Raw genomic sequence first — 9,051 nt, 5'->3', positions numbered from 1 at the left:
GCGTCACTAAATTGATGACGAGGTGTTTGGCAACTTGATACAATTCTTTAAAGTCTTTATATAAAAATTATATGATAGGACAATATCATATGCGTCACTAAATTGATGACGAGGTGTTTGGCAACTTGACACAATTCTTAAAGTCTTTATATTAATTATATGATAGGGACAATATCATATGCGTCACTAAATGATGACGAGGTGTTTGGCAACTTGACACAATCCATTAAAGTCTTTTATTAATTATATGATAGGGACAATATCATATGCGTCACTAAATTGATGACGAGGTTTTGGCTACAGGAAAAAATCATTTATTTATCGAATCATCAAGCAAAGATAAGCTTCAGTGGATCGCAGTATGGCAGCTGCTCAACCACTTACAACACCTTGCCTGTTACAAAAGTCGTTTACAATTGATTCTAGCTTTGTCATTGTATTAAATAATGCTTTTATATGTAACTAGCGCGGCAGCATCAGGTGATCGAAGATCCTCCTAATTTACTATGTTACAAATTACATTGCATCACATCCATTGTCGTTTATAAAATAATTATAAACTTTAAATGGTTTAGAAGCCATACAATGCAAATTGCCCCTTATTTATCATTGCAGTCCAGCACGGATTACGACCTTAGAGGCGTTCAGCATAATCCAACGGACGTAGCGTCATACCACTGTTCGCTCGAACAAGTATTGTGCCATTGGTCCGTACCTGCGGTTCCTCTCGTACTACGCAGAATGCTGTCGCAACAACGTTTTGTCATTAGTAGGGTAAAACTAACCTGTCTCACGACGTCTAAACCCAGCTCACGTTCCCTTGCATGGGTGAACAATCCAACGCTTGGTGAATTTTGCTCACAATGATAGGAGAAGAGCCGACATCGAAGGATCAAAAAGCGACGTCGCTATGAACGCTTGGCCGCCAACAAGCCTTATCCCTATGGTAACTTTTCTGACACCTCTTGTTAAAAACTCTTTAAACCAAAAGGATCGATAGGCCGAGCTTTTGCTGTCCCTGTGTGTACTGAACACCGAGATCAATCAGCATTTGCCCTTTTGCTCTATGTGTGGTTTCGTCCGCACTGAGCTGGCCTTGGGACACCTCCGTTATTATTTGAGAGATGTACCGCCCCAGTCAAACTCCCTACCTGGCAATGTCCTTGAATTGGATCATACCTGAGTAATTGGAGTTATACCAAATTTTCAAATCAAAAATACATAAATGCATCGTTTTATTAAAGAATTTGTTTGCGATTATATAACAAACTCGTGATACTTTGATCAAGAAGCTTGCATCAAAACCCAATACCATAAGATATAATAAATATATCCGTATAATGGCTAGGAAATGATACACGTTCCATTTAATCAAGTAAGTAAGGAAACAATAAGAGTAGTGGTATTTCATTGACGATACCAAACCGAGGTCTAATATCTCCCACTTATTCTACACCTCTTATGTCTCCTTACACTGCCAGATTAGAGTCAAGCTCAAAAGGGTCTTCTTTCCCCGCTAATTATTCCAAGCCCGTTCCCTTGGCTGTGTTTCGCTAGATAGTAGATAGGGACAGTAGGAATCTCGTTAATCCATTCATGCGCGTCACTAATTAGATGACGAGGCATTTGGCTACCTAGCGCTATTACTTGAATTTCTTCACTTTGACATTCAGAGCACTGGGCAGAAATCACATTGTGTCAACACCCGCTAGGGCCATCACAATGCTTTGTTTTAATTAGACAGTCGGATTCCCCAAGTCCGTGCCAGTTCTGAATTGATTGTTAATTGATAATCGTTATAATTGATAAGAACTAATTGGTTTAACCCAAATAGTATTCTTAAAAATTTTAGCAAGAAAGTTCCACAATTGGCTACGTAACTAAACTATCCGGGGAACAAGTAACTAACATAAATGCTAGAAACTCTATTTACCCAGAACGAGCACATAAACCATGTTATTGTTTCCCAATCAAGCCCGACTATCTCAATCTTCAGAGCCAATCCTTATCCCGAAGTTACGGATCTAATTTGCCGACTTCCCTTACCTACATTATTCTATCGACTAGAGACTCTTCACCTTGGAGACCAGCTGCGGATATTGGTACGGCCTGTTGAGAAGTTTGCGTGTCCCCACCATAAATTTTCAAGGTCCGAGGAGAAAATATCGACACAACAGTATATGTCATGCTCTTCTAGCCCATCTACCATATCTCTCTGCGAAAGACTTCCATGTAGTACGGCTATAAAACAGAAAAGAAAACTCTTCCGATATCTCTCGACGGCTTCTTTATGGTCGTTCCTGTTGCCAGGATGAGCACGAGGCCCATATTTAATAACAAACGGATACTCAACAGGTTACGGAATTGGAACCGTATTCCCTTTCGTTCAAAATTATTCAAGTGTATTATATTCGCTTTGTTTATATAGTTAGGCATTTTTGTTTTACTTGAAAATTTTCGGCTTTCGCCTTGAACTTAGGACCGACTAACTCGTGATCAACCACTGTTCACACGAAACCCTTCTCCACTTCAGTCCTCCAAGGTCTCATTCGATTATTTGCTACTACCACCAAGATCTGTACCAATGGCAGCTCCATGCAGGCTTACGCCAAACACTTCTACGCATACCATTGTACCTTCCTACTCACTAAAGTTTCAAAATTTATATCACAAGTAATATAAATCATCTACTTTAGCGGTAATGTATAGGTATACAACTTAAGCGCCATCCATTTTAAGGGCTAGTTGCTTCGGCAGGTGAGTTGTTACACACTCCTTAGCGGATTTCGACTTCCATGATCACCGTCCTGCTGTTTTAAGCAACCAACGCCTTTCATGGTATCTGCATGAGTTGTTAATTTGGGCACCGTAACATTACGTTTGGTTCATCCCACAGCGCCAGTTCTGCTTACCAAAAGTGGCCCACTGGGCACATTATATCATAACCTTGAACTTCATATCAAGAAAGTTAAGGTTCTTACCCATTTAAAGTTTGAGAATAGGTTAAGATCGTTTCGACCCTAAGGCCTCTAATCATTCGCTTTACCAGATAAGATTATTTTATATAATATTAAAATGCACCAGCTATCCTGAGGGAAACTTCGGAAGGAACCAGCTACTAGATGGTTCGATTGGTCTTTCGCCCCTATACTCAATTCTGACAATCGATTTGCACGTCAGAACTGTTTCGGTCTTCCATCAGGGTTTCCCCTGACTTCAACCTGATCAAGTATAGTTCACCATCTTTCGGGTCACAGCATATATGCTCAAGGTACGTTCCAGTTAGAGGCATAAATAATATAAATATACATTATACATAACTATATAGAACGCCCCGGGATTGTGTTAATTAGCTATAAATAGCTAAAAAACTAATCCCATTATTAGTCAAGTTAATTACGCTATTAGGTTTACATCCCAATAACTTGCACATATGTTAGACTCCTTGGTCCGTTTTCAAGACGGGTCCCGAAGGTATCCTGAATCTTTCGCATTGTTAATCATACAAGAGCATATAATAAACACAAAAATCAATGATAATTATGCCATTATATAATTCCGAAAAATTAACGCTCTGTAATAATATAAATCTATCAGCACTTTATCAAATTAATAACATTTATTCTGTGTTAAAATGCAAGCAATTTAATTGGAATAAACTATAAGTTAATTTTATGATAAATTTGGGATATGCTAATAGATTACAATGTCCTTATATGGAAAAAATGCACATTATTCTTAATAATATTATTTAAATATTACAATTTTAATGATGAATTTTCCATAACGGATATTCAGGTTCATCGGGCTTAACCTCTAAGCAGTTTCACGTACTGTTTAACTCTCTATTCAGATTCTTTTCAACTTTCCCTCACGGTACTTGTTTACTATCGGTCTCATGGTATATTTAGTTTTAGATGGAGTTTACCACCCACTTAGTGCTGCACTATCAAGCAACACGACTCTTTGGAAACATCATCTAGCAATCATTAACGTTATACGGGCCTGGCACCCTCTATGGGTAAATGGCCTCATTTAGAAGGACTTAAATCATTAATTCTCATACTAGAATATTGACGCTCCATACACTGCATCTCACATTTGCCATATAGACAAAGTGACTTAGTGCTGAACTGTTTTCTTTCGCTCGCCGCTACTAAGAAAATCCTTGTTAGTTTCTTTTCCTCCCCTAATTAATATGCTTAAATTCAGGGGGTATCCCATATGAGTTGAGGTTGTATATATAACTATATTTGCCATAAATTCTTTATATATAAATGATAAAACAATCAATTAAATTCGTTATAAATAGTTCCAATAGTTCTTGTAAGCAAAGTCATTTTATCCATTTAACGAACCAACGAAGAATAATAACAAAACCAAGATTTTTCTTTTTCCGAATCATAATAAGAGACAATTCTAGATGAAAAATATTTCAATTTTTTATGCTAGACATTCTCAGTATTATTTGATTGAAAAAGAAAATATTTCTCTTCGTTTTTCACATTCAAATGTGAGATAATGTTTTTCATTTCTTTTTTAATATTATGAATAAAATCATTATTTAATCCAATAATATACCATATGCTTATAAAAAATTTATAAACAACTTAATTAGCATAGTCTTACAACCCTCAACCATATGTAGTCCAAGCAGCACTATAAAATTAATTAAAGTACATAACAGCATGGACTGCGATATGCGTTCAAAATGTCGATGTTCATGTGTCCTGCAGTTCACACGATGACGCACAGTTTGCTGCGTTCTTCATCGACCCATGAGCCGAGTGATCCACCGCTTAGAGTTTTATAATTCAATTTTATATAATGTCAATATTGTTTTTATTGAAAGAAATTAAAAATACACCATTTTACTGGCATATATCAATTCCTTCAATAAATTTATTTTATACCTAAAATAAATGTTGCGAAATGTCTTAGTTTCATATAAGCATTATGTATCATAATAATCTGGTTATGGTTTGCTATTTTGGGTGACACATACTGCAAAATTTATATAAAACATTAACCTGATGGATGACAGGTACAAACATTGTATATTTTAGGTTGTTGCATTAGCCAACGTATGCTCATAACATAGATGAACAATACATATTCGCAACGCGTGTATATTATGGTCCATATACACACACACTTATTTTGATTACCACACATTCAAAATTATTTTATTTTAATTCGACTTCTACTTTCGAATTTAGTTTAGTTTCTTCGATTTCCATTTTCGAGAATTTGTTTTTATAGGAAACGCCGTTGTTGTAGTAAGTACTGCCACAAATACGCACAGCAACATTAATAATGTTAAAGTCTTTTTATGAGGTTGCCAAGCCCCACATATAAAATAAAAGCCATCTTCTTTTATTTTGACTTTAACTTTTGATTCCGTGGAATCATTTTGTAATATTTTTATTTTGGTAAATTGTATTTATTTGTATTATAACAAATATTTATTAACGATAAGGATATTATACAATAATGATCCTTCCGCAGGTTCACCTACGGAAACCTTGTTACGACTTTTACTTCCTCTAAATAATCAAGTTCGGTCAACTTTTGCGAAACAACCGTAACACGCAAGGCGTCACAGTGATCACGTCCGGAGACCTCACTAAATAATTCAATCGGTAGTAGCGACGGGCGGTGTGTACAAAGGGCAGGGACGTAATCAATGCGAGTTAATGACTCACACTTACTGGGAATTCCAAGTTCATGTGAACAGTTTCAGTTCACAATCCCAAGCATGAAAGTGGTTCAGCGGTTTACCCGGACCTCTCGGTCTAGGAAATACACGTTGATACTTTCATTGTAGCGCGCGTGCAGCCCAGGACATCTAAGGGCATCACAGACCTGTTATTGCTCAATCTCATTATTGCTAGACGCAATTTGTCCATTTAAGAAGCTAGTGTCCTTATAATGGGACAAACCAACAGGTACGGCTCCACTTACATAAACACATTCAAACACAATAAACATTTTACTGCCACCATGAATGAAGGCTACATAAGCTTCAGCACCATAATCCTGAAGATATCTATTTAATATATTTGAGTCTCGTTCGTTATCGGAATTAACCAGACAAATCACTCCACGAACTAAGAACGGCCATGCACCACCACCCATAGATTCGAGAAAGAGCTATCAATCTGTCTTACACACTTATGTTCGGACCTGGTAAGTTTTCCCGTGTTGAGTCAAATTAAGCCGCAGGCTCCACTCCTGGTGGTGCCCTTCCGTCAATTCCTTTAAGTTTCAGCTTTGCAACCATACTTCCCCCGGACCCAAAAGCTTTGGTTTCCCGGGAAGCGACTGAGAGAGCCATAAAAGTAGCTACACCCAATTGCTAGCTGGCATCGTTTATGGTTAGAACTAGGGCGGTATCTGATCGCCTTCGAACCTCTAACTTTCGTTCTTGATTAATGAAAACATCTTTGGCAAATGCTTTCGCTTAAGTTAGTCTTACGACGGTCCAAGAATTTCACCTCTCGCGTCGTAATACTAATGCCCCCAAACTGCTTCTATTAATCATTACCTCTTGATCTGAAAACCAATGAAAGCAGAACAGAGGTCTTATTTCATTATCCCATGCACAGAATATTCAGGCATTTGAAGCCTGCTTTAAGCACTCTAATTTGTTCAAAGTAATAGTACCGGCCCACAATAACACTCGTTTAAGAGCACTAGTGCAGGTTTTTAAATAGGAGGAACATATGAAAAAATACAAGTATTTAATCACATATAAGAACTCCACCGGTAATACGCTTACATACATAAAGGTATAGTACTAACCACAATTGTAAGTTGTACTACCCGTATGAAGCACAAGTTCAACTACGAACGTTTTAACCGCAACAACTTTAATATACGCTATTGGAGCTGGAATTACCGCGGCTGCTGGCACCAGACTTGCCCTCCAATTGGTCCTTGTTAAAGGATTTAAAGTGTACTCATTCCAATTACAGGGCCTCGGATATGAGTCCTGTATTGTTATTTTTCGTCACTACCTCCCCGAGCTGGGAGTGGGTAATTTACGCGCCTGCTGCCTTCCTTAGATGTGGTAGCCGTTTCTCAGGCTCCCTCTCCGGAATCGAACCCTGATTCCCCGTTACCCGTTGCAACCATGGTAGTCCTAGATACTACCATCAAAAGTTGATAGGGCAGACATTTGAAAGATCTGTCGTCGGTACAAGACCATACGATCTGCATGTTATCTAGAGTTCAACCAATATAACGATCTTGCGATCGCTTGGTTTTAGCCTAATAAAAGCACATGTCCCATAAGGTTCATGTTTTAATTGCATGTATTAGCTCTAGAATTACCACAGTTATCCAAGTAACTGTTAACGATCTAAGGAACCATAACTGATATAATGAGCCTTTTGCGGTTTCACTTTTAATTCGTGTGTACTTAGACATGCATGGCTTAATCTTTGAGACAAGCATATAACTACTGCAGGATCAACCAGAATAATGTTTTTCCTTCATATTCCATTCATATTTTTTGAATCGAAATAAGCAATATAATAGATATATAGATTTTTCACTTTATATAATTCCATGATTTTTATTATATTGAATAAAATTCAATATTTCGCCTTTGGGTAAAATTTTAAATATATAAATATAAGTAAAAAATCTATTCGATTACGGCCATTTTTATATAGCATTCGTAATCCATATTTTCATTTTAATTTATACTTGTTTTACCAATATAACAAGAATTTCATATAATTATTGTAATATATATGTTTCTATAATTTTATCTTTTTATATATACATATTTCATTATAAAATATCATTTTATTTCCAACATACATAATTATTGTATCCACACATGTACAATTTTTGTTTAACCAATATAAATATTAAGTTAAATCATTTGCATTTTGAAGATAAATTTAAAATTTATCTCTTTTCATATATCTCTCTGGTAATATATAACATAAAACCAAGCGCAATGATAATATTTCCACATTTAATAATAATTTTATATTTCTTTCATAAGAATCCATATTTGTATTATACCGTAACGATATAATAATCCAACTATACGGCAGGTAATAAATTAATATTTGCCTGCCTCCAAAAATTAACGAAAATATGAAACGATTTGTTATTCTATATATAATAGAAACTTGACTTTTGTTTCAACGATATTATCTAAAAAGCGTATATTCCTATTATCCGCGGAGCCAAGTCCCGTGTTCTATAGAACTGAGAAACAAATTTGTACGGATAATAATATACTTTATTTTATGTAACCAATATAAACATAATCCGAAATAAATATTTCGAATAATGCGGGAGGTCGGCAACCACTGCCTACCTATAGTAGTTTTTGAACCCGCTGTCCTCAAAGGGTATTTTCAATTCCGTTTGCCACCAACATACGGTCTATTCTCTTATATATTAAGAGATTATAGGAACATTTCATTTTTTTTCCATTATTCATAATATAATATGATTATTTTTTTTTATACATATAATAAATATTAATTTTATATGTTTATTATTTAATTTACTCATATAATTGCCAAATTCATATGAATACATAAGTTTGAACAATATGAGAGGTCGGCAACCACTGCCTACCTATAGTAGTTTTTGAACCCTCTGTCGTAATTCCGGTCGTTTACACTACTATACCCTCTCACTATAATGGCTTTTCTCTATAATACTAAGAGAATATGGGAATATCCAGCATTTTTTCCCATATACATATAATAATTAACCATTTTCATATGTATATTATTTAATTTAATCATACAATTGCCAAAATCATATGAATACATAAGTTTTGAACAATATGAGAGGTCGGCAACCACTGCCTACCTATAGTAGTTTTTGAACCCTCTGTCGTAATTCCGGTGTTTACACTACTATACCCTCTCACTTAAATGGCTTTTCTCTATAATACTAAGAGAATATGGGAATATCTCAGCATTTTTTCCCATATACATATAATAATTAATCATTTTCTATTGTATATTATTTAATTTACTCATACAATTGCCAAAATCATATGAATACATAATT

General features: G+C 35.6%; 3 non-coding genes across 3 annotated transcripts; all 3 read right to left on the bottom strand.

Annotated features, from left to right (window-relative positions):
- Positions 1 to 321: 321 nt before the first annotated feature.
- On the bottom strand, positions 322 to 4,238 carry LOC116803075. Its single transcript, XR_004363360.1, has one exon. It is a non-coding gene; the product is annotated as a large subunit ribosomal RNA (ribosomal RNA).
- Positions 4,239 to 4,628: 390 nt separating this feature from the next.
- Positions 4,629 to 4,807, bottom strand: LOC116803073. Its single transcript, XR_004363358.1, has one exon. It is a non-coding gene; the product is annotated as a 5.8S ribosomal RNA (ribosomal RNA).
- Positions 4,808 to 5,491: 684 nt separating this feature from the next.
- LOC116803074 lies at positions 5,492 to 7,484 on the bottom strand. The gene has a single exon (XR_004363359.1). It is a non-coding gene; the product is annotated as a small subunit ribosomal RNA (ribosomal RNA).
- Positions 7,485 to 9,051: the final 1,567 nt, after the last annotated feature.

The sequence above is a fragment of the Drosophila sechellia genome, unplaced genomic scaffold (genome assembly GCF_004382195.2).
Source record: "Drosophila sechellia strain sech25 unplaced genomic scaffold, ASM438219v1 U_282, whole genome shotgun sequence".
Taxonomy (NCBI): domain Eukaryota; kingdom Metazoa; phylum Arthropoda; class Insecta; order Diptera; family Drosophilidae; genus Drosophila; species Drosophila sechellia.
Note: the sequence above shows the minus strand (reverse complement) of the source record. Positions and strands in the feature narration are given on the sequence as shown.